This window comes from Sturnus vulgaris, chromosome 1 (assembly GCF_052056855.1).
Source record: "Sturnus vulgaris isolate bStuVul1 chromosome 1, bStuVul1.hap1, whole genome shotgun sequence".
NCBI classification, from domain to species: Eukaryota; Metazoa; Chordata; class Aves; order Passeriformes; family Sturnidae; genus Sturnus; species Sturnus vulgaris.
This window is the reverse complement of record NC_142243.1, coordinates 7,342,370-7,366,789: the sequence shown is the minus strand read 5'-3', so window position 1 is coordinate 7,366,789 and position 24,420 is coordinate 7,342,370. Positions and strand designations below refer to the sequence as shown.

The window sequence follows — 24,420 nt, the reverse complement described above, 5'->3', positions numbered from 1 at the left end:
CACAGCAGGACAGACAGCCAAATCCCTGGAACCAGGACAGCAACCAGCAACAGGTAAAAGGAGCTGTTCCAGCTTCTCAACTCATCTTCACCCAGAGTGCTTGTTTCAACAAAATCATGCAGCACTGCAGTAATACAGATAATTTTTAATTACCTTGTAACAAATTAGTCACACATGTCCTAGAGCATTTTCTGTTAGAAGGAAAGTGCTTCATTCTCCCGAGACTGGCAGGAACAAGATTGTGGTCTGGGATCATTCTTAAAATTCTCCTTGGAGTTCACAAAGTCACCACAAAGCTTCTTCCTGCTCAAAGATTGTTGAAAACCTTGAACACTGCATAGAGGAATTAATGTTCCAGTGGCTCTGGAGGATAAGGTGGAATAAAAGCCCAAACTGTCATCATCACAAACACTTGTGAAGTCCTAGGAGCTAAAGCACAGCCACCTTTTTCTATGAGCCATTACAGCAACTCATGATAGCAAAAGGAGCAGTTTGTTTCTGCTCCCAAACATTTTTAAGCAGACCAGGGTGCAAGGCCATCCTTGATTCTGCCCTTCCATGGGGGTAGATGTGTCTGGATACAGAGCAGCTCATCCTGGGAAGCAGCAATGGGCTCTCAGGAGTCAGTGCAGAGCATTCCTATTCCCTGTGTGTTACAAAGGCCAGACCCACCAGCAGCCTGTGCTCTCAGTGAGCCCTCCAGCTGCACACATCTGTTCCAGGGAGCACAGACTAAGAGCAGTGATAAGCCTGCAGCAGCAGGTACAGTTATTGGATGCAGAACCCTTCTGCTCCATTGAAACCTGGGGTTTTAGCTGTACCACACTGGGTTGTTTATTCCCCTTTCATTGCCACATCAAGGAAGTTGAAGCCAGTGGGCAAAGAGGGTAGAAATTAATTCTATTTGATTAACTATGCATTTGAACTGTCTGCTAATGTACTCCCTTCTCCAGATAATGACCAGATCCCATGGAGAGCTACATATCTGAAATCGGAGGGGGGAGGTTAAGCCATTAGTACCATTAGTATTTGGGGTGCAGTAATGTGTTACCTCCAGCAGAACACAACACACAATGTGGTTTTGTACATCCAGCCCCTCTGAGCTTCACACTTGCAGACAGCTCCCACTGGTTTGGCTGATTTTCTCTTGGTTCAGGAAGGACACAAGGCCCAGGAAAGCACATGGCAAGTGAAAAATCTACTCAGAGACACAAAGGAAAAAGTGTAAGGGCTACAGTCTTTAGGACAGTTATATAGGCAGTAGATGTTTTAAAGACAACTCAGGAAGAGAGACAGACTCTTCCAGCACAGGCATCCACTATGAGAAAGGTAAGATAAGCCTTTAAAAATGTTGCAGCCATGGATTTTAGCCTTCAGTCATTGAAAAGTTGGTCAAAACAGGTGCACAGGATGCAAGGGGAACACTGCTCAGTGTGTATTAATGTTGCTTTCCAAGGAGGCAGCAGGGTGAGGACACAAGGCTGGCAGCTCCTTCAGCAATGGTGTGAGAAGGGAACAATGTTCTTCTAAGACCAGCAGCACACTCCAGAAAAGGTAAACCCACTCAATCCTCAAGACTGATAAAATACCTTTGCAATAATAAAATACTTTTAGTGTCCCGTTGCACCACCGTTCCAATTTTCATAGAGAAATTCAAAGAGGAACAAGAGGGAAGGGTCCATAAAAATCAAGATGTCCATGGTCCAAAGAAATGCCAGGGCATGCTGGTGACCAGTTACCCCTCCTCAGTCCCAGTGCCAACATCTCATCCACACAAAAAGCAGTGGCACAGCCCCTCTCCTGGACCTGTATGGCTCAGATGCAGTGAGTCAGAGGGGGCTGTGTCCTCCTCTGCAGATCCCTCTGGAAGCCAAGGGTTCCTCATACAGAAGAGGCCAGAGAAGAGCAAAAAGCTGTAAATGCATAAGGGCTGCATGGTTAGAAACTCTTTTTACAGGAGTTTATGCTTTAGATGCTTTAGAAACAGGCAGGCATTCTGGCTGTTCATTCTGGAGATTTCTGTTCTGTGCTCGTCTGAATAAGCTTTGGAGAGGGAGAATTTAATTTTGTTTTGTTCAGAAAGCACAGTTTGTGCCCTGCCCCTCTCCAAGAATGTGACAACACTAATATCACATTATTGCACAGCAACGTCCCCAGCTGGAATTTGGAATTGGATGGGAGATCAGCTGACATCAGCCCTACTCCTACAAAGGCTGCGGAGCATCTCTATTGCCTACACATCATCCCCAGCACTGCTTCTCATAATAGCTCCTATTAGAAGACCAAAAAACCACTCTAGTCTTGTTCCAAGTTCATCCCTAGCCTTGGCAAGATTTCTCAGTTTGTCAACAGGCATCCCAAAACTAATTTTATTATAAAAGAAAGAAAATCTTTGGCCTTTAAGAATATGCACTAATTAGCTTTATCTTGCATCATCCCTGCTACTGTTGCCCCTCTCTGGTTGTCTCCAACATGTTGGTTCTACCAAGGATTAGTCACAGGAGTCTCTACGTCCAGAGGAATTTTCAGAGGCTTCACTGAGGACCTCTCTGTCTTGGAGATCCACTCAGATGGACAATTTTCCAGATTTCAAAGATTCTATGAAAGGACTAGAGGCAATAGCAGATTATGAATATACTTACAGTTAAAAATACATCACATATCCACTACGCATGACCAAAATCATTAAGAAAGCAATCTGGTGTGCTATTTTCATTTAACAGATCAAATCCAGTTTATTCAGTCAATGCCATTAATTAGCCATTTGCATGAATATCTGTTCCTACAGGGGATACACTTCAAAATGTTCCCACAAGCATGAGAACTCCTGCTATCTGAGACAGCAGGTATGTGGCAGCAGGGGACACTGAGACAATGGGCATTGCAAGAACGACTTGTGTGCCTGCATAATAGTCCCGTGGTGCTGTTTCTATTTGTCCATTACAAAAGCCTCACTAAGTTGCTTTTTTTTAAAAAATCTTGATCAGGAGGAAGTGGTTTAAAATTACTATAATAGGTTGAAGCACTGTATTCTTCTGCTTCCCAATTCTCACTGCCGCTCAGAGCTCCAGGACCCCTCAGTTCATGGTAAACAAATAAGACAACACGGGCATGCAAGCTGTGAAGAAGTCTGCTCCTCCATGCACAGCTAGAGCTGTTTTGCATAGCACTTTCCTGCCTGAATTGGAGCGTGACTCTGGGGAGCACAGCAGGTACTTGTGCCTTTCTCACTTCTGGATTCTGCACCCACTTTGCCTACCCTAAAGATCAAGCGTGTGTACTGACAGTCAGACTTTTCTATTGAAGTAGTTACCGTTCAAAAACATTACTTTTAATCAATCCACTGTGGGGTTATTTTTCGAGTCAGTATGTATATTCTAATACACCATCTCAGTCTCAAAGGCAGGGGATGAGCAGTGCCACAATTGTTTGACGCTGTGTTATCCCTGCAAGGAATACAGACCCTGTCGCTGGCTTTTCTCTGCCCCTCTGCCTGCTCCTGCTGGTGTGACCTTGGCAGCTGCAATGCAACAGATGCTTCTTTCTCACTTGTTTATTCACGTGAGAGAGACTTCAGTGGCCCTAACTTCAGTGACAGCTGTGAACAGTCTCCAAATTGCTTTTTCAAAGTTTACCTCCTCACAGTCTGGCTTAGTGTTCCTGCTCCCCATGCTCTTAGGGATCAATATTCACTGACATTTTCCCCCCACACTCCTGGTTATTTCTAGGTAGCAGCTGAATTCCTTCCTTATTGACTCAGTATGTGTTCTTTAAACTGTTATTTTAGAAATGGAAGAATTTATTTATTGCCTTCCTTCCTTCCTTCCTTCCTTCCTTCCTTCCTTCCTTCCTTGTTTTACTCAATAGCCACAACTAATTTATATTTTATATTTATATTTTGCAAATGAAATATCCATGTCAGAAAATGTAAAAGACATTACCAGAGATGAGAAAATAACCCCCCAATCACTGTCAAACAGAGAATCCCCATCTCCACAACAGCTGCAAACATATTAGGCTGTTTAGCAGCCTACTGCTTGGAAAAGAGAGAGCCTCATCTTCATTTTTAGCTCAGAAGTGATTTATAGGATGAATAAATGATCTGCATATAAGATGATGACTGGTTTAAATGTAAATGTTGTGAAAGACTTCCTATATAAGCAATACATTGCCTGAGAGATCCTCATACATAAAAGCTGCAGCTGGAGCAAGTGGCTTTTTAAGTATTTGTTTTATGAAGTACACTTTTCATTGCAATGGTTGTTATTTTTCATTTACTTTTACATCAGCTTTAACAAAAAGAAAAAAAAAGCAAAAAATACTTGAACTCACAACACGAGCCACACACTTTTAATAGTGAGGTAAAGCAAAGTAACTACACCGTTAAATGGATGTGTAAGACATAGATTCATCTTATAGATACCTCACATCTGAAAGTTATACCATGACAACCTCTGAGGTCTCACAGGTGATGGAGACCAAACAAGCTCAGCTTCTGAACATGAAACCCGACATGTGGATCCTGCAGGCTGGGCAGGCTGATCCCAACTTTGGGCTTTGGAGAAGATCTCCTGGGACTGCTCACCTGCAGCAGAGGGTGTGACCACTGGGCCCTGAGGAGTGAACATCATGTTAGCCTCATAACTTTTCTCAAATATTCCCAAGAATATTTGAGATAGAGGTGCAAAGATGCCACCTCTGCCACCTGCACTGGTGTTTCCTCTGGAGTTCACTGCCTCCCCAACAGCTCCCAGGGGAGCTGGATGGGTTGTGGTGATCACTGCCCTCAGTTTCTGATGGGGACTGTGATGGCTGTGAGGGTTTGTATGCTGGTGTGTTTTTTATCAAGTATTTCTAGATCTCTTGGGATTAAATCTGTTGTGGTAAGCATATGTTGCTGCATTCCTGCTAGTTCTGTGGCAGATAAGCTTTTCCACCAACCTAAAATAACCTCCTCAAGAGTCTGAACAATGAAAACATTGCCAACACTTGTCTTCTCTAAAAGAGTCACAAAGGGACCTTCCTGTCTGCTTCATGTCTTTATTTTTGGAGAAGGCAAACCCACAATGTTTTCAGATTGCTGTTCTCAAGTCTGAAGGTGGAAGGAAGAGGCAGAAAACAACACTTGGGCAAAACTCTACTGAGAAGATAAAACAAGTAATGCAGAGATTCATGTCACCTCACTCAACTTTCCCCTCTGTGCCTCAGTGCCCACCTGCATTCACCTTTCTGGACTGAAGGTCTTGAACAGTACATGCACCTATCCCAGAGGCAGACAATGTGTGACAAGACAATATATCAAGGTATGTTGAATGCCCTCTAGTGGAAATGCAATTTATGGAAAATGGGCCAACTAGAAAGGTCTACTCAGAACCCCTGAAACAGAGGTAAAAGTGTGTATTTACTAAAATAGATAAAAGAGGTGAACAGAATTGGCTTATTACTACTATAACCTCAAGAGTTTCTTGTGTTGTGATGAAAATAACAGAAACAAGAACAATGCCTTGCCCTAATTTTTTTTTAAATTGACCGGCAGTTTTTATGTACCATTTGTACCACCTTGGAGAACTTTCATTTCCAGAAGCATGGCAGTAATATGTCGCTGTTTATATGCCTCAGAGAGGTATCCTCACCTCTAAGGATACTGCACCAAACCAGATTCCCAACTCACTTGTAGCCAGATGACACAGAAAAGAAAGTAGAAACTTTACAGCATGATGTACAAATACATACAATACATAACTGCCGGAATACAAACCTAAATAGAATAAATATTCAAGTAATAATGAAATATTAATAAATATTGAATAATATAATATAATATATTAATAATATATTATAAATAATAAATTTTAATAATAAATAATTAATAAATAATTCAAGTAATGTGGTGGTGAAGTTCTGTTCTCATGTATTTATTTGATCTACCTGTAACACAAGAAAATTAACACCGAAGAGATGCATAACATCTGTATATCCTATACATCTTACAGAACAGCAGGGCTCTGAGCACAGCAAAAGACCTCTAAAAGGAGATAAGATATCCTTTATTTAGCATTGCTAACGTTCATTAATTACAGAGACTTAGCACGTATTCAGCAATGCCACCTTGGGCACTCAGGTGAAGCTGGAGCAGGGCAGATTCACAGCCCCTGGTGCCCTGCAGGCACAGGGGGTGGGAAATCCTCACAACTCGAAATGACAGAGGGTGCCTAACCCTGCCCACACTGTCCCTGCTGGAAACAGGGACGAGTCTTCAAAGGCTGTGACTGCCAGTGGCACAAGATCAGCGGCAGCAGAGAGGGGACATCCAAAATGCACAGAGGGCATAGAAAAGTCTCTTGCCAAGACTCTCCCAGTGCCTTCCCATCTGAGATGTTTGCTCCTTTGGGGTCTGGCAGCCAGGCTGAGGCACAAGGAATGGCTCTGGATGTCTGAGTGTTGCTGAAGGGTCCTGGGAGTGCTGAGCAGCATTCACTGAGGGGCTGAGGACCTCTGTTTAACACACAGTGACTCAGTATTACTTTGAAATTGCCCCAACACAGTTTACAGAGCTTCACTCTTTTTTAAGAATATAAATAAAATACAGTACAGCCTCCCTAAAACATTGCACAGGCACTCTGATGTACTTAATCATGAGCTCCCACACTCAACCCAAAACAGCAAATGTATCTTTTCTATAACACTCACTAGTAAGCTTGTCTCCAACACAGTTTTCCCTACATTATTGCTTGATTTGGTATCTCTGACCTTTTGATTTTACCGTATTCTGAAGCCAGCAAAGTAGAAATAATGACACAAACATTTCAAAGTAGCCTACAGCTGTGAGCCTCTGAATTCTTGCACAAAAAGATATAAAAATCTGTGATTTCATTTAGTTTAGAAAATAGCACAAAGAAGGGGATTTGACATACTTTGAGACTAACAGAAAGTTCCATAGCATGTTTACACAAAACTATTCAGGAATGTGGACTTTTCACCCCGAATATAAAACCCTTAGGAAATCACACAAGAATGAAATGTGAGCTAGAGTGTGAGAGAGTAAACCAGACTGAGCCATTTCCTTGTCACAGATAATTAATGCATGCCTCATTTCCATACTTCTCAAATTTCATGTAACTGCACATATGAAATATGCCCATATTATTTTTTATGTGTACACACATAAAAATCAGATACAGGTGGTTCATGTGACTGCCTGCATATGCTGTAATACAGCACCAAAGTTCACAAAGAGACAAAAACTGAGCCCACTCCTCTTGCAGCTTGCTGTTATCCTACCCTGGTTACAAGAGCAGATGCAGAAACATTTGGAACCCACCCACCAAGGTGGGCAGTAAGATGAATAAAATGTGCTCAGATCAGGCTTTGCTGTAGCAATGTGCTCTGAAAAGCCCTGGGTCAGTGCCCAGCTCTACCTGTGAAGTATCTGCAATGTGTTACGTTTGGAAAGCTCACAAAGTTTCACATTCATACATGAACTCACACTACAAAAAAGTTGCATCACCCATCACTGCATTCTCCGTTGAGCAAATCAGAATTTTTGAAACAAGAAGGGGCAGATTTAATCAGTCCTGAGAACACTACCAGCATTTTATTGCAAATATTACCCAAAACCAGCTTTTTGGACATATTATCCAGGGATAATAAGGCAGCTTAGGGCTTATATTTATTAATGGAATCATCAGTCTTTTCATTTCTATTGTTCATCTCTGTAGATCAAGACTTCTACTGGTGTAGGAAGTGACTGCAGGATGGGGTGTTTAGAGGCTTAATCTGCAAGAACCTGAAAAAAAAGACTAAAAAAATAAACAAAAACAAAAAAACAACTCCACCTAGTCCATCTGCCTTATGGAACAATCCAGAGCACCAAGTTAACAAATTCTCACCTTGAGTTGCAGTTTGGTGACACCAGAACAAGCAATAGCTACTCTGAAATGATCAACACGAGCAGAAAATGATGAGATTGATGTATCTGAGCTCAGCATGAAAGGGAAACTGTTGAACAAAGCTTGAACTGACATCATTCTTCAAAAGTACCTGGACTGATCACTTTGCCCCTTCCAGGAGTCATAGAAAAGTCAAAGTACATGGGAAAATTCTAGCCAACAGATCAGGCTCTTAATTATGTCCAGAAATGAAGAGACAAGCTTTCCAAAATAGATAAATCTATTTTCAACATTTTTCCTCCCTTCACAGCTGCCAGAGACAGGCTGCATGTGATTAAAAGCTAGAAAAATAGCAGTTACAGTCTTGGAAAGATGCTTTCAATTGGTGTTTTCTTTCAACTGATTTCACTTCAGATAATATTGGCAGCAGAATGCCATAGACCTGATTAAACAGTTCATCTTAACCATTAAGTACCAGCCTGAGACTGTTGATTCATCTATGTGGTAGCAGTAGAAGGCAAGTAAATATTCACTTACAGTCCATCCAGCACCACATTTTAATACTTTCTTATCAAGTGGTTCATTAGGATGGTGTGAATTGAAATAAAATAAACAACTCTTTTGTATCTCACTGTTAAATAAACTCTGCAGTCTCACATTCCTTGATATAGAAAAATTCTCCAGCAGCAGAGAGGATTCAGATAGCCCCCGTACAGAAGCCTGTTCTACAGATTTCGTTTTCTCCCCAGTAACAGTATGGCTTGTTAACAGAAGTTTGAGCAAACACAAATGGTAGAATAAGCCCTTATGATGCAGGTAGGCCTTTGCTGAAATAGTAGAGCTCACACAGAATTGTAGAACATGATACCAGAACATCTCTTTGCTTTGACTTCCTTCCATGAGGAAAAGGGGTAGTTAATTTCTTTGGGATGAATACTTTTTTGGGATACAGAAACTCAAGTATATTCATCAGATTTTGCACTGTAAATGAGGTTTAAATTTCTATAATCAGAGATAATGGATTGCATTAAAGTCTGATAGAGCTTCCACCTTTGCCAAATCCTGTGCATCTTCTTCTCCTAGGCACTGAAGCTCCTTGATGTTACTCTGGCTCTGTGAAGTGGCTCTGAGTGGCTGTAAGTGCAAGGCACATCAATTTTGAAGCCTCCTTACATAGTCAGAGAAGAGCAATGCCGACACAGTAAAAATGAACACTCATTTTTTGTGTGCTGAAGTCAAAAGTGAAAAAGCATCTATCCATAGAGTAGTCCTGTAGTATAGTTGCATAGTATCAATACAGCCCCATATAAGATCATTGTAATGAAACTGAACGAAAAGAACCTTTTTCTTTTTATGCAGTTTTTGTATTACAGCAGCACCAAGGAGCTGCACAGATGGGGGTTCCCTGTGCTTTGGGCTGGAGGAGTTTTCAACACAACAACAGACCCTGCAGGAAATACCTTACAGTTCCAATAAGAATATTCTGCCTGCCACCTGCACAGCACACTGCTGCCTGCTCCTGAAGAGACTATTTCTACTATCAGTGACTTTCTCTCTCCACCTAGGACAGATATTTCTTTTCCCTGAACTCACCCCTGAGCACCCTGTTAGAAGACTCTTTCCATGTGTGCAGCATTGCATCTCTGTACCCTCCCTGCATATAGAAAGATTGAATGGTTCACATTCAGTAGTTTTTGGTGATGTTACACCTCAGTTTGGGTTGAGCAAAGATTTAAAATGTGCAGTTCCCTGTACAGGTGTAGCTCATTTGCAGGTGAGATTTGATGGAACCTCCACCAAACTCAGCAGTCTCTTTCCAATCTCAGTGCTGGGCTTGGACCTCAAGACCACAACCTTACTGGGGGCTGAGACCTGGGATTTACCCTGTAGCTCAGAATTACTAAAATGTGCAACTTTGTGCTAAGTATGAAGAGGTTATTCCAAGTACAGGGCTTATTTCCTTTCATACAATGCACGTCTAAAGAGTCATTCATGAATAAGACTCCTGATCCTACCCAGTGGGATGTGGTAGTGGATTTATAGTCCAGCATCCATTACAATTAATACTGCTCTATTTACACTCATCTGCCATAAATCTAATAGGGTTGTTATGGCTGTCCTGCTTAATGTACTCCAGGAGTGCTCTTCAAGCCAGTATCAATTATATTTGCAAATAAACTAATGATTTGGGTTAAACAAAGTAAAAACATTCTGCCTCTGAGAAATTTAGTACTTTGTATCTGCATCTATTCCAAGAGAATCTTGTGTTTTATTCAATTAAGCACCACAGATGACAACAACGATCCAGAAAACATTAAATGAAAACATTGATTCTGCAATAATAATGTTGGATGAGCCATGAACTGCTACCAATAACCATAATCATGACACATCAAACTCAATTACAACTTCAAAATAGTCATTTTATTACACAGTCATTATTTAATGTTATTTTCAGCTTGACTCTTTCATCACTGGCATTTGTACCAAGTCTCTAATTTAAAAGCTGGTATTTCGTGACCTCGGTCTAAATACCTGGCACATAAACTATCAGGTAGCACAAATATTATTGAATGTGTTCTTATCCTATTCCTCCTCGACATTACTGCTTTCAAGATTTGATTGTGCAGGCACATCAAGCCAGAACCTTTGCACCAAACCCAGACATTCATTTTTCTTTGTCTTTTGCAACCCAGCAGCTCCCTGATCATGACCTGGACTGGCCAGGCTGGAACCTTACTGGGCTTAGGAGATTTTACAAAGGGAAGGTCTTTGACACCTCTCCTTTCTTCATTCAAAATTCAACAAGCCCCAGTGAAAACTCAGATCCAGAGGTTTGCAATGAGATATAGGAATAAAGAATTTCCAATCTAACTCCTTGTGCCATCATGGACTTTGATAAACACAAACTTTTTGCAATATAGTGTCTCATAATGAGTGAGACTTTATCAAACATCCACCCCAGCCTCAGTATGATGGTTTAAAAGCCAATACCAATTCTCATTATATCCACAGCACAGCCCTTAAAATGTCACTTTTCCCTTACAGACCAGGAGGCTTTGCTGCAACCTTCTTTATAATCATGTTTATTATCAGCATCAATTTCCATTTCTCCAGGCACCTCAGAGGAACAGCAGATGCCTTTCAACATTTACAAGGCAAACTGGTAATAATTGCTTTCCCCACTATGGAAGCTCCATCGGTGCTGGGGTGATGTGAGGCACAGCAAACCTTAATAATATGTTAGTCAGACACTAAGGAATAGCACCAGTCTGTTTTTTCCAGGATTCCCTTCAGCTATCGATCCCTTATTCAGGACTAAACCACATTTGCACAGAGAGGAAGTATTTATGATAAAGGATAGTGCAGACAAGCATGTTTGGAGAGGTTGCTAGAAGGTACAACTAAATCTTCAGGAAAGACTGATATGTGGAGATTTCTTTAAAGTCCTCACAGAGTGAGGCATGTGAGAAACCCAAATTCCATTAAAAAAGAAGAAGAAAATCAATTTCTGGCTTTCCTGAAGAAAGGGGAAGGCTTGACTTCATTAACACAAAATGCAAAACCCAGTAGAGAGACAAAGAGAGCCTGAAAATATATTTCCTTTTAAAATGCCAGTACTCTTTCTCTTTATTTTAAATGCTGATATATTTTTCTATTGAGTATGGATTATTACTTCTTGCACATTCAGGTCTGACAGTACAGCAGCTCGTTCACCTAAACATTTAGCAAACTTGACAATATTTAGCTCTAATAACTTCAAAGCCTGAAAAAGCACAGGAACATCATCATTTCATGCATCAGATCCGTTTAAGAGCAGATACAAAGTACTGCTCACAAGCCATAACAGAAACAATATTGTCCCAGCAGTAAAACCACAGAATGGAAAAATCATGGAAATATTACCCATTTCCAAGTCCCACTAAAAAAAAAAAAAGAAAGAATAGCAAGTGGAGAGGATTTTGGTCATGCTGATTTAGCTAGTGAAACTCTAAAGGAAAAATAGAAGTTTAATGCAGGGTAATGAAATTATACATTTTACATTTTCTTCTCAGCTTGAAGAAGAACCCCTGGTCAAAAGTGAATTTTAACTAGTTTCCAAAATGTAAAATGTAAAGGCTTTTTGTGTTTTTGTAGTTAGTTGTGCTGTTGCTATCTGTGATAAAGTGATACTAAATGGCCTGAGTGCATCAGTCTGGTAAATGTTTTAATAAAATTGGATCCTGCAAGTGCAGCCACCTTATATGTGAGGCCATTTCTGAATGAAGGATATATTTGCAGCAGCAAGCAAGATCAAAACCACAAAACACATTACATTGGATCAAGCTAATGATTAATAAAGTTTAATAAAGCTTGTATTATGACAGCCAGACTCAGCCAGATTAAAGTGCAAAAATACTTTCACAAATGTGCTTAAAGGCAAAAATTTTCTCTTAAATTATTAGTATTCCTTCCTAAAGCTCTTTTTATAAATTTCTAATCTTTATGCTGATAACTGAGAATGTTTTTGTTCATATAAACACAGGAGCACACAGAAGACTTGACTAGAAATACAAGTGGATGAATTCCATGTGTAGAAAACATAATTAATTCCAGAAAGTGTAAAAACCAGGAAAGATGCTGTGCTTCCAGTTTAGCTTTTATCTTCATCCCCAATACTTAAATTTTAACTTTAGTTGTGGAGTTTGACTATCCCTCCTAAAAGGTGCTACTGCTAATCAGAACAAGAGCAGTACTCTTAATTTTGATGTTTCCATATTCTTCCCAAACCTGTGAGAATTCATCTCTCATCTCCTTTTGTGGCAACAGGTTTCATGTGTGAAAAACAAGTCTGTGTATTTAATTTTAATTCAAATATTAGAAACATCAGACTTATTGCTTGTTCAGAGGCTTTTGTTTTCTCTTTCCTGCTGCCTTGCAGCAGGACCAAGAGATACAGGGAAATATTTGGGGAAGTAGGTAAGGACAACTATTTAACAGGAATCTGGGTGGGAAATCTCATTGCTCTGGTTTCTGCTAATCTGGTTTCTTCCTCTCTTCCTCTAGCTTCTTGTGCATCTGCTCATCAATGACCATGACCATGTGCATGTGAGGAAAGGGAAAAGATGTTCTGTTAGATATTCTGTTTAGTCCCATTCCCTTCCTTCATCCTCTTCTAATGTGAGGGAAAAGGGCTCAAAAATTGAGGATTCCTGGCAGGACACCTTTGATGTTCTCCTTGTGGTCTCCTTTCCAAAACTATATAACACCACTGTTTAAGAATTCTCCAATGAGTAAGATTTACTCCAGCCTCTAAACATACTCATCAGGCACCTCTGAGCCCAGCATGCATGCAACATTCCCAGTGCAACCACAGTGCTTACTTATATAATTATATTTATATAATTACATTATAATTACCCTCTGTGTTATCCTCTGTCCCATTTTTAATGCATTTCAACATCTTGTTTCCATTTTGTTAATTCCCTTTTTTTCCCTGAGTCCTTCTAAGCTCCTGGCCTCAGTGATGTATTGTGGTGATGTAGCTCCAGAGGTGCACTGTCATCCAAGCAATTACTGTTGTCCATTATCAATTAATTTCCATTGTCTGTAGGAAAACTCAAGGTCACACTCTTGCACTGCAGCTTTGGGCTGATCACCCAAAAGAATATGCACTAATAATTACTATTTAAATGCTACAACAGATGAATAGCAAACACATTAACAGTGGTTCAGCTATGAAGATTAAGCTGGAGGAGGAGATTACCACAACTCTGGATCCCTGAAGGTGCTGAGTACTTACAATTCCTATTTGCACTCCTGCTGGGTCAGTGCAAGAAGGCTGTCTGGCAGGGTAGAATGCAGCACAGGTATATATGAGAGGTGTGCTCCCTCTACACCATGGGACAGATCCCACTTTGAATAAAAATCTCACCTGCAAGAGACCTGCTATTGCTTTTTCAGTCTCCAAAAGAAGATAGGACACCCCTAGAAATAAATGCACCCCTAGAGTGAAGAGAAAAAACATTGCCCCTTTGCTTATCTACTGTCTCACAGGGACCCACAGGGTCAATTTAAGACTGACCTGCTTAATTTAATATCACTCTGAAGGGTGAAAAGACAAAGAAAACATCATTCAACAGGGATGCACAGCTGCCCATTGCTGTTGCTTTGGGAGTTCCCATCTCCAACCAGGAGCAGGAATTGTCTTTGGGGAAGGAGCCCAGCACGGAGGGGAGCATTAAAACCAGCACACTGCATTCTTCATCTTCTAACAAATATTTGCTGACATCCCATTCAGCTGTGCTGGAAATAATCTAGTTTGCCATCATAAATACTTTGTGAGGCCAATCATCACTCCTGACAGAGCTGAGCTCCTTTGAATCAGAATCGTGCCTGAGGGGCAGCTCCTGCCAAGAGTGGACAGGAAGCTTTGTACAGTCCGAAGATTTGCACAGCCGTGAATGGTTTGTGGTTGTTCTGCCCCTCACTGTACCTTTACTTTGGCACAAGGAAGCACAAGATTTTCCCCTTTTTCCTCTACATTTTAAGTCTAAAGCTCAAAGCAAGAAAAATATTGCACAAGATGATGCAAACAGATCGTGCACAATGCATGTTTGCTCTTTGGGTCTCTGTTATCCCTCTGCAGTGTTACTGACACTATTTGTTCTCCCTGAGCTAATTTTTAGTCATTTTCAGGAGATAATGTGCATTTATTAAGCAGATCGATATTTTGCATGCTATGCTTTCAGAAAAGTCAGATAAATTATGGACTTTGCTTGACATTTGTCTTCTAGCGCAATAACGTGTTTCAGAAAGTCAAGTGAATTTATAAGCCAAGAACTCCCTTTCCCTAAGTCCAAGAAAAATATCCCCTATCAGTCATATTCTTACCAAAGTGTTGCTTTGGCACTGGATTTTTCATGAGCATTGCTTATATATAGCAGCTACATTAGCCATGCTGCCCAGTCCTCTCCAACCACCCACCCCTGGAGATGGATCAAAAAAATATCTGCCAAAGCTTTCAATTCCACTTGCTGCTTCCATCTCAGTCCTCAGATGTAACTCATCTGGATCCCACTCCATGACAATTTTTAACAGCACTAATTGCCTAACTATCTGCTCTGGCATAATCATAAAACCTTTTAGCATTTCTTATTGCCCCCAGGAAAATGTATTCTAGTCTCTGATATGACCTTTAGCTTTTTCTCTAAATACTAATGGCACAGAACTCATGGAGGCTTTTTGCAATGACAATCTCATTTGTTATTCCCTGCTCATGTCTCCTAATGCCCTCATTGACCTCAGCATTCCTACATTATTTTTGTGATATTTAAGGACATTGCTGTTTACCCATGAGCCAGTTACTGTCTAGCAGCCCCAGTTTAATTTTTCAATGCCTTTTTTCTATTTCCTATGCAGTCTTTTTAAAGGAAAGTCATAATTAAACATTCCCTCAATCTCTTTATATACATGCACACTAATATGCATTTGGGAATATGTTTTAGATGCATTCTAGTTTAGATAGGTAACTTTCTTTATTTAAACCTCCAGCACATTGGGGACACTCACAAAAGGAAGAGAAGAAATAATTTGAAAAAATCACCTTCAAGTTTTTACATCCAAATCTTTGAGGATTTGATATATCTGATCCCTGAATCACCTCTGTTTGCAGAGGGGATAAAACACTGGAGGGAACCTGGTCTCTGCAGAGACCCTTAGGGCCAGACTCTCCTTCCTGTTAAGCTTCCTCCCGTGCTAGTTTTGTCAGAACAATGTAAGGGGAGGTAAAATAAATTAAAATGAGGATGACACCCCTCATCCTCTATGCTGTCTTTCCCAGAAATTCAGCTTTTCCCTGGTATTTTTCCCCCACATACTACACACTTTTCTAAGCACCAGGCTGAACTATTCCCCACATGTGATCAGCTCAAACATCTTATGGCTGGTGACAATTTCCCCATTCTCAAATGCATTTTCTCACACATCTTCCCTTTTGCCATGTGGTACCTTTGTTTTCTCTGCTGAAACCTATACCCATAGACTTTTCTGTCCCTGAGGTTACTTTCCATATTTCAATAAAGTCTCATTAACTGCTCCTCCTTCATCTTCACCACAGGTTTTGTGTATATTCAAACATCTCCTTGGCAGTAAAGGACACAGACCAGTAGCAGTCAAACAGAGAGGAATGATTCCTGTGTCCCACATGTGTCTGAGCATTTCACTGAACAGTCCAAACAGGCATTCATCTTTTTAGGAGTAATATCACACAGAAGCATACAATGGCTTGCTTTGGAAGGGACCATAAAGATCATCTGGTTCCACCCCCTGCCATGGCAGGGACACCTTCCACTAGACCAGATTGCTCAAAGCCCCATCCAGCCTGGCCTTGGACACTTTCAGAGATGTGAATTTCTTCTTCATATCTAATCCAAATCTACCCTCCTTCAGCATAAAGCCATCCCCCCATTGTGCTTTGCCCTTTTAAAAGGTTCCTCTACAGCTCTCCTGCAGGCCCCCTTTAGGTACATGGCATCCAAGTCTACTTCTCTCATAAAATGCTCTCAAGTAGGCCATGTTTATTTAAGCATATTCTCTTCCTCCCCTCCACCCAAACACATTAATTTGTGTTCTGCAGAGATGAAGTTAACTTCATTATCTGTGAGTGTTTATAATCTCTATGTCCCTTTGTAGTCTTTTTCTTTCCTGCCTATTACTCGCAGTTCCTCCCTATACAGAACCCCACACAAATTCATTAACAGACTGTTTACTCCCTCTTCAGGATCATTAAATGGAGATGCTAAATGAGACCTGACCTAACACAGCTGCACTAAGCATTTCCTTGTAAACAGAGACTTTGCCATTTATCACAAACTTTGTAATAATTTTCAGTCCACACAAAGTTGTTTATATTGAGGCAATTTCTAAAAGTTTTCAAATTCAGACTTGACTCGTTATTTTACCCTGACAAAAGTTAGTAAAAAAAGGCCCTTAACTCAAGCAAGAGTTCTTCAAGACATTAAACTGATGTCTTTCTCCAAAGCATTATGAAAATACATCTATGGAGTCCTGACACAAAACTGGAAATGTGTGGTTCTCTTCATTTGGAGAAACTGTGCAGGGCACCAGCCACAGTCAGCCCTGGGCTGCTGAAGGACGCACAGCCATTGGAAAGAGAGCAGAAGAGGCTCACAATTTTCCAAAAACGCGTCATATCTGAGGAAAAACTTGAAAGAATTCGGATGGTTTAATTTAGAGAGGCAGCTGCTGAGGAGATGTAACATCTCTCAGGAATGGTGTGGGTATAATTAAACTTGCCTTCGGACAAAAGGGTGAACTAGATGACCTTTAGAGATCCTTTGCATTCCTGTTTTCTCTGATGTCTTGATTGCGTGGGTTGTGTCTGCCCAAATTTCTCTTACAGACATCAGCCATCACAGCCAGAAGCCCTGCAGCCCTGAGCCTTGCATTCTACACCCCAAATGCATCCACAGCTGCTCCAGGATTGCATCACCCCATGGCTGAGGCATTGGATGCTCAATGTCCTGCCAAATCTTCATTTCAAGGGTAGGAAATTCAGCGAGGGATGTATTAAAGGTAAACACTGGAGCTGCTGCACTTCAGGACACCAAGGTCATGGGGAAAGCCTCCCACGGTGCATCAGAGAAGATCTCAGCTCTGGATGCTCCCCTGGACGCCCACACCATGGAAGGAAGACACCCACCACTCACTTTGGGAAGACAGGTCTGGTGGCCCAGTAAAGGCAGGGAGGCTGCTGGCAGTGCTGCTGTCTGTGGCACCATCCAGTCTGCCCTTCCCTGAAACAGGATATCCCTCAAGTCCTGCTGCAGTTTTCTTATTGGCATTTTTCACACTTTTAACCACCCTCTTGGCCTTTCTAATGAAGAGATACTCAGCACAATTTATTACAAGAGACCACTTGTGTCAAAGCACTTGTCTCTAGTCTTTATTTCTGACAATACTTAGAGAAAAATATTTTCCCTCTGTTCTTCTCTTGCTTAACAAATAAGGACATGAATCCTTTCCCATTTATCACTTCTTAACCATCACACTTGGTCTCCACAAACCCTTCCCAGCCACTCCCAAAATGCAGCTGAGTGAACATGTAGGTTCCTACATCCATCCCCATGTCCTAAACAGCTGCTGTTTATGCTCTCCTTCATCCGTGAATTTGCACAATCTATTTACAAATATAGATACTTTAACTGTAATAAGGATGACATGTTTTCTTTCATGCCCACAGACTGCAGATTAAATCTGCTGCTTAGTTAATTTGCACTCAGAGTGCCTGTGTCTCCTTCCCTCTGACCAATGCTTCTGCTCTGGTTTGTGCTCCCTGCTGCACTCACCACATCCTCCTCTGCTTCCCTGGGGTTATTAATTGCTCCTTTTTCCCAGGCGTAGCCTGCATACAGCTGGACAAAACTTCTCACATTTAGAAACAATTGTCAGCGCAGGCATTTGGAAGGAGGGATATATGGTTTTAATCAGGCACTTTGGGTAACTTTATTCATCTCTCCTTTGATCATCAAAAGAGAAAAGCTACCTGTGTTTTCTATAAAAAAAGCTCTGTTTGACTGCTGGTTGTGCAACACAGCCCAGAGGGCAGATGAAACTCTTGGTGAAACACAGAGAATCTTTTCTTTGATCACAGAGGTTCATGTAAACATTTTCCCTCCATTCCCTCTGCCCATTTACCTACAACACACGCTCTCGCCCCACACCCTTCAGCTCCTTGCAGCTCTCCTGCTGCCCTGGCTCTATGCAGAACCTCATTCCCTCTGTGTCCCCAGGCCAGGCACATCACCTCACATTGGAAAGGAAAAGCTGAGATTATTGCCGGTTTCCCATTCTCCCCAGCAGTTTGTTTCCTGCTGACCCAGACAGCCCAGAGCCTCCCCCACTTTCTGCAGCTGGGAAGGCAGACAGGCTCATAAGGCAGCAGGGGAGTTGAATTCACTGCAAAAATACATCCCTTACAACACTCTGCTGGCTGCTAATGACAGTACAGCTCCCTCCACCACCAAAAGACAGAGGAGAGGAGTATAAATGAAAAGCTGATTGTGTCAAGCCTCAAACAGAGCAATGTTTCTTGTTGTCTCCTTTCCCACCTGCAGCCAGGCATTGCTGGCTCTGAGCTAGTGGAGCATCAGTAAAGGAGGTTACATTAGCAACTACCACCTGTGAGAAGCGACCCACATATAGGAAAGCACTAGCATTGAATAATTACAGACATAAGGCAATGGATGCAGGAGTACCCTGTGCCAATTTTGCAAGTAGAAGGCGAGACAGATACTTCCTTTTGCTTGAAAAAAAGTAGGATTAAAAATAGGGAAAAAAAGAATTTTTTTTGGTTTTTTTTCTACCCAATAATATGCAAAATAATGCCTATTCCTTTTCTAAAACATCGTTCCCTGCTGGAGAAGCAGGATCCTGGACTGCCACACCACAGCATTGCCATCATGTTAAGGTCCATGGAGAGCAGGATGAGTTCCCACAAATCATGGACTGAGCACTGCCCAAACAGACTTCCCATGGCTGCAAATGATGATGATCAATCCCTGCCAGAGCCTCACACAATGCTTATGAGCTACCCAGGGCTCACATTTTGTACCACAGGAAACATCAGGAAAGAAATCACATTTGGTATTCAAAGATAAGGCTAAGACCACTGTGGAGATTTTGGCAACTGCCCTTATCCCATATAAACATAAATATATAAACATTATATATGTGTGTACACATTTATAAATGCACATATATATACATACACACCTTTCATATGTGACCTTTTGTGTAGTTCTGTTGACTTATGCTACAGAATATTTGTTCCCCTATGTACAGCAGCCTGGCTGTCCTCTACAACAGGTATTACTTGAATTAAATGCTAATACTCAGAAATGGTTGAGCAAGTGTCTGAACAACCAGGCAACAGAAGCAAGCAATGAGGTAGAGAATGGATTATCCAGATCCCAACATACTGCAGACTATTTACTAGATTTTATTTTTCTGCAGTAAAAATACTGCACTTCATAAAATTACTTGAGTTACAGGAAATGAAACAAATGAAAGAAGCAGACCCAACCTTGAATATAGCTGGGTAATATCTTAGATGAAATCAATTTGCACAGACTGTGAAAAATGAAGAATGGGATTATAATGGATTATTTTAGTACAAGCTTTTGATGTTTTGTGTAAATGTTTTGGTATTTTTGTTCCTCAAGAGAGATGTTTAATGACAACTGCTGAAAATCTATAAAATGCAGTACTTTGGAGCACCATGGAGCTGCCTTGAAGTTGTGAGTGAAATAGCATGCAGAGGATAAATATATATTCAGCAGCAGGAGAACTCCTAACAGAAAAAACAGCATTAAAGTACTTCTAACACTTTAACACTTCAAGTCCCAGGTAAAATCTTACATTATGAGGCACAAAATTCATGTAATACCCAACCCAAATACCCAACCCAAAGCAAAGTAACTTGTGGAGCAGAAAAAAATGTTGGCATATTATCAAAACGTTGATTGTCTAACAGAGTATTACAGAGAGAAATACTCAGCCCTGTGAATCCTGGAAAACATCATTACCACTCCAAAAATTTAATTACCCCTTACATCTGTCCAGCATCTTTTTCTTCAACCATCCAGAAGCATCAGAGTTTTGCCTAGTGCACTGAAAAATGCATCTACTGAGACCTCTCCAGGCTCACAATAACCTCAAACCTGACACCACCACCCTGACATCTCTAGAGAGTCCTTTTGGACTGGCTACAATACTGCATGTTCTCTTTCCCATGGCAAACGAAATTAAAATTTTAACCAAAATCCAAGTGATCTGAAGGGACAGAGCCTTTAAAAAAACAAACAAACAAAGAAAAAAAAAACAAGCAAGATTGTTGTTCAACACATAAAATTGCAAAAAATGCAGACCTTGCTTTTCTTGTAACCTCAGCTTGAGTGCTCTTAATTTAAAATCTCATCAGCACATTCTTCTCTCTTCTCAAGAGAGGAAACCAGTGCCTAGTGATGACTTATGGCCACCAGAAGATATTATCTTTGCTTAGTTGTGGCTATGCTTGGCACTGTATAAATCTCATAGACCAATTGGTTACTCACTCTACTGAGCAGTGACAGGTAATAATATAAATACTGCTTTGGGTCCTAATGACACTCTGCTGTGGATTCTAAGAAAGTGCTTGTCTTATTAGATGGCAAGAGTGGTTTCTTGAGTTTGGATTCCATATAAAAACTAACACATGAACAGAGCAAAGAAAAATGTTATTTATAATCCTAAATACCATACCATTCCCCAAAGTGACAAGATCAATATTGCAGCTTGGCACTTGCTACTGTGACAGATGGTGCTATTAAAACATTGAGCATATCTTTTCTGCAGGAAAAAAAGAAAAAATAAGCCAGGAGATTATATGTTGTCCTCATCCCATTTGCATTTTAGGTCACTAAAAATAATAATAATAATTAAAAAAAAAAAAAAAAAAAGACGTAGAAAACACTTACATGTCCCTCTTTCACATAGAATAAAATAGTAAAAAGAACTATTATATCCTTTTTGAAAGAGAGAAGTGAGGGATGCTTGCAGCAGTGTAAAGACTATCAGAAAAGGGTTTTCATTATGCTCCCGATTGTATTTTGTGTTAATTTCACCAGGGCATTTTCATTTTTAACACAAGTAGAAGAAGAGAGAAGGTTGGGAAGATTACTGATGTCTTTGTGAACAGCTCCATCAGGTCTGCAGGGAACCTTTTAGGAAACACACCTGAGAAAAGCTGGGCTAAGTGTCAGTTGTTTCCCAATTCCCCAGATATTTCAAATGAAGATTAGTTTAGGTACTTACAAAGGGTCAGCACTCCAGAGCTCATTGTGCTGCTGAAGAACCTCCCAGCTGAAATCCTCCAAGGCTGAAAGCCATCTGCAGCAACTTTTGCAATCAAGATTACTCATAGATAAAAAGTTCTCCATTTTTTATTTCTACTTATTAAGATTTCTAATTTGTTTTCATTACCTCCCCTCATCCCCATCTCTAGTGTTTAATTCTCTGTTGTGGATTTCTTAGAGTTGCAACAGTTGGCTTTGCTCTGGTTATTTATTTATCTGCTGATTTAGATACTCATGCTTAGGCAAAGAGGAGGCATTGAATGTTGATTTTTTTTTAAATTAACTACAGCTCTGCAGAAGACTTTCTGTGTAGACCTAGACCTGACCTTTCCTTTCCTGTACTCTTTTAAACTGGTAACTTTGCTCAAGCAAGTTCTATTCATTATCTTCTTTTCATTACATTCTTTTCATTCTCAAGGAACTCTGGACATCTAGGTGATTCAGAAATACCTTTTCCTTTTTTATTAATAAAAAGTGGCTGGATAAAGAATTTCCAGAATGAGAAAAAAAAGGCCAAACAGCCTTCCTATTGGAAACTTTATCTTTTGCTAAGTGCCTGTGTGTGTTGATTAGGTGAGCATCTTGACCAGCTGGACAATTTCATTTACTATCTACAGGGTACATGGAAACTTCTTTAAATTTCTCTCCACAGTGAGTCCACTCAGTCAAATGCTGGATTCCTCATAAATGTGTTTCTGTGGGTTTCCATGCTCCTTCAGTAGTGCTGGACAGGTTTGGGTAGTGACAGGAAAGTTTAGAGATGGCTGCTGATGGTTCTCCTGGTTCCTCTACAGGATGAGCTGGATAGAGAAGATGTTTTTTAAGGCTTGAAAACTGGACAATAGCTGCTTTTCATGTGGGTCAGGAATTGTAATCTCTGGGCTAATGAAAGAGAAGGGTCTAGTCTTAATGAATACAGAATTTTTTAATGAAAATGTAATCTAAAGGATGCTTCTAATGAAGCAGAATCTAATAAATTATAAAATCTCCCATGAATGAAATATGAAGTTCAGTACAAAGCATATAGTCACAAAAGAGTACAATAGAAATGTTCAGCATTGGAGTTGCTAAATGTATCATATCAGAATCTCTGTTAAAAAGTAAGGATAGAAAATCAAAGAATGATGAACTTTCCTAGGTAACCCTTCCCTAGGGATACAAAGAGGTGCTGGTCAAAAATAACTTATTCCATTTAAAATAAAGCACAGTGAGTCTAACTGTTTTAATTTGTCTTTTAAGTGATGCTTAATCCAGGCTACAAACATGTTCTGGAATTGAAGAGCACAGGGATGTATTCCAATTGCTCCAATGGAAGGATAAACTGACAACTCTTGTGTTTTACAGAGGTGCAAATTAAATTTTAAAAATAAACAAAACCCCAATCCAACCAACCAAAAGCCACTCACGATTTCATTGTCTTCATGTGTTAAGGCCCTGATGAAGTAGAAGAATTGTGGTTAACTATTACCTTAAATGCACCAGGGAATTTTTGGAGCCAATTAAGAAGGCTTGATTTACCCACCAGACAAAGAGAAAAAAAAAAGAAAAAGAAAAAAATATTCATCTCTTTGTTGATGAAAATAAATAATATCTGAGCAACTGGTAGAAGAGATTTGGTAAGTGAGGGAAGTATGCCAAAATGTGCTTTGGAAGAATCATGTCAGATGATTAATCCTACAAAGAGCAGAACTATGTATTTATGGGGATCAAATAACTGTGTTTTGGTTGTTGTCAGGCAGGGTAAGAAAGAATAGTCCAACAAGAATAAATACAAAAAGCTTGAGAGAAAAATTAACCTCAGTGCTGATAATACTATGTAATCCACCCTAAAGCCTAAATTTTGGGGGAAAAAAAAGTCAGTTTTTAATCAGAAATTGGTCCATGTCTATAAATTTCTATTTCTGCTGAACTGAAAAGAAAAAAAAAGTAGAAAGAGTAAGACTTTTGATGCCAAGAATAGAATGTAGAATGAGAATAAATAAAATCAGGGAAGGAAGAATGAGAGAATTACATAATTCTAGCATCACACAATCACTGCCTCTGTAATTAGTGCTGACTGAGTCAACAAGTTTAAGCAGCCACATTTTGAACAGATTCATCTTGAAGTTAAATTCTACCAGAAGCAGAAGAAAGATTTGTCCTGATATAACCCTCTCCTGTATCTGGGTAAACAGAGGACGAACAACCAGCCCCGGGGCAGAGAGGTGGGAATTTGAGAGCCCTTCACCCATTGCCCAGGAGAGGGAAAGCCCTGCAGGTCCAGCAGTAATTCCCTTCCTCTTTGAGTGCTTTCAGACTCCAGGGGATGGGTCATTTCTTCATATGCACAACATCTGTTTTTGTTTTCAGACTTGACAATCCTCCAGGAGGCACAGCAAGGTGGTTGTTACCTACTGCCTTGCTGATTTAAGATTCTTTTAGATGTTCTCTTAAATTTTCCTTTTAGGAAGTTTCTAAGTAATCTAGAAAGTCACAGTAAATTATGAGCAATCCTTTTTTTTTTTTTTCCCCCTCAGGGCACCATTGGGGGAAAAAAAGTGTTACAAAATCATCTGACAAGTCATAATTGGTAAGAACCCAGGACAGTCCAGAAAACTACCAGAGAGCTTTTCCCCAGATTACTAACCAGCAGGATG

At 40.4% G+C, this 24,420-nt stretch overlaps 1 protein-coding gene across 3 annotated transcripts in view; it reads right to left on the bottom strand.

The window, feature by feature from the left end:
* The window catches only part of DPP6 (dipeptidyl peptidase like 6), a 530,216-nt gene that overhangs the window by 248,049 nt on the left and 257,747 nt on the right, over positions 1–24,420 (bottom strand). The window lies entirely within an intron of this gene.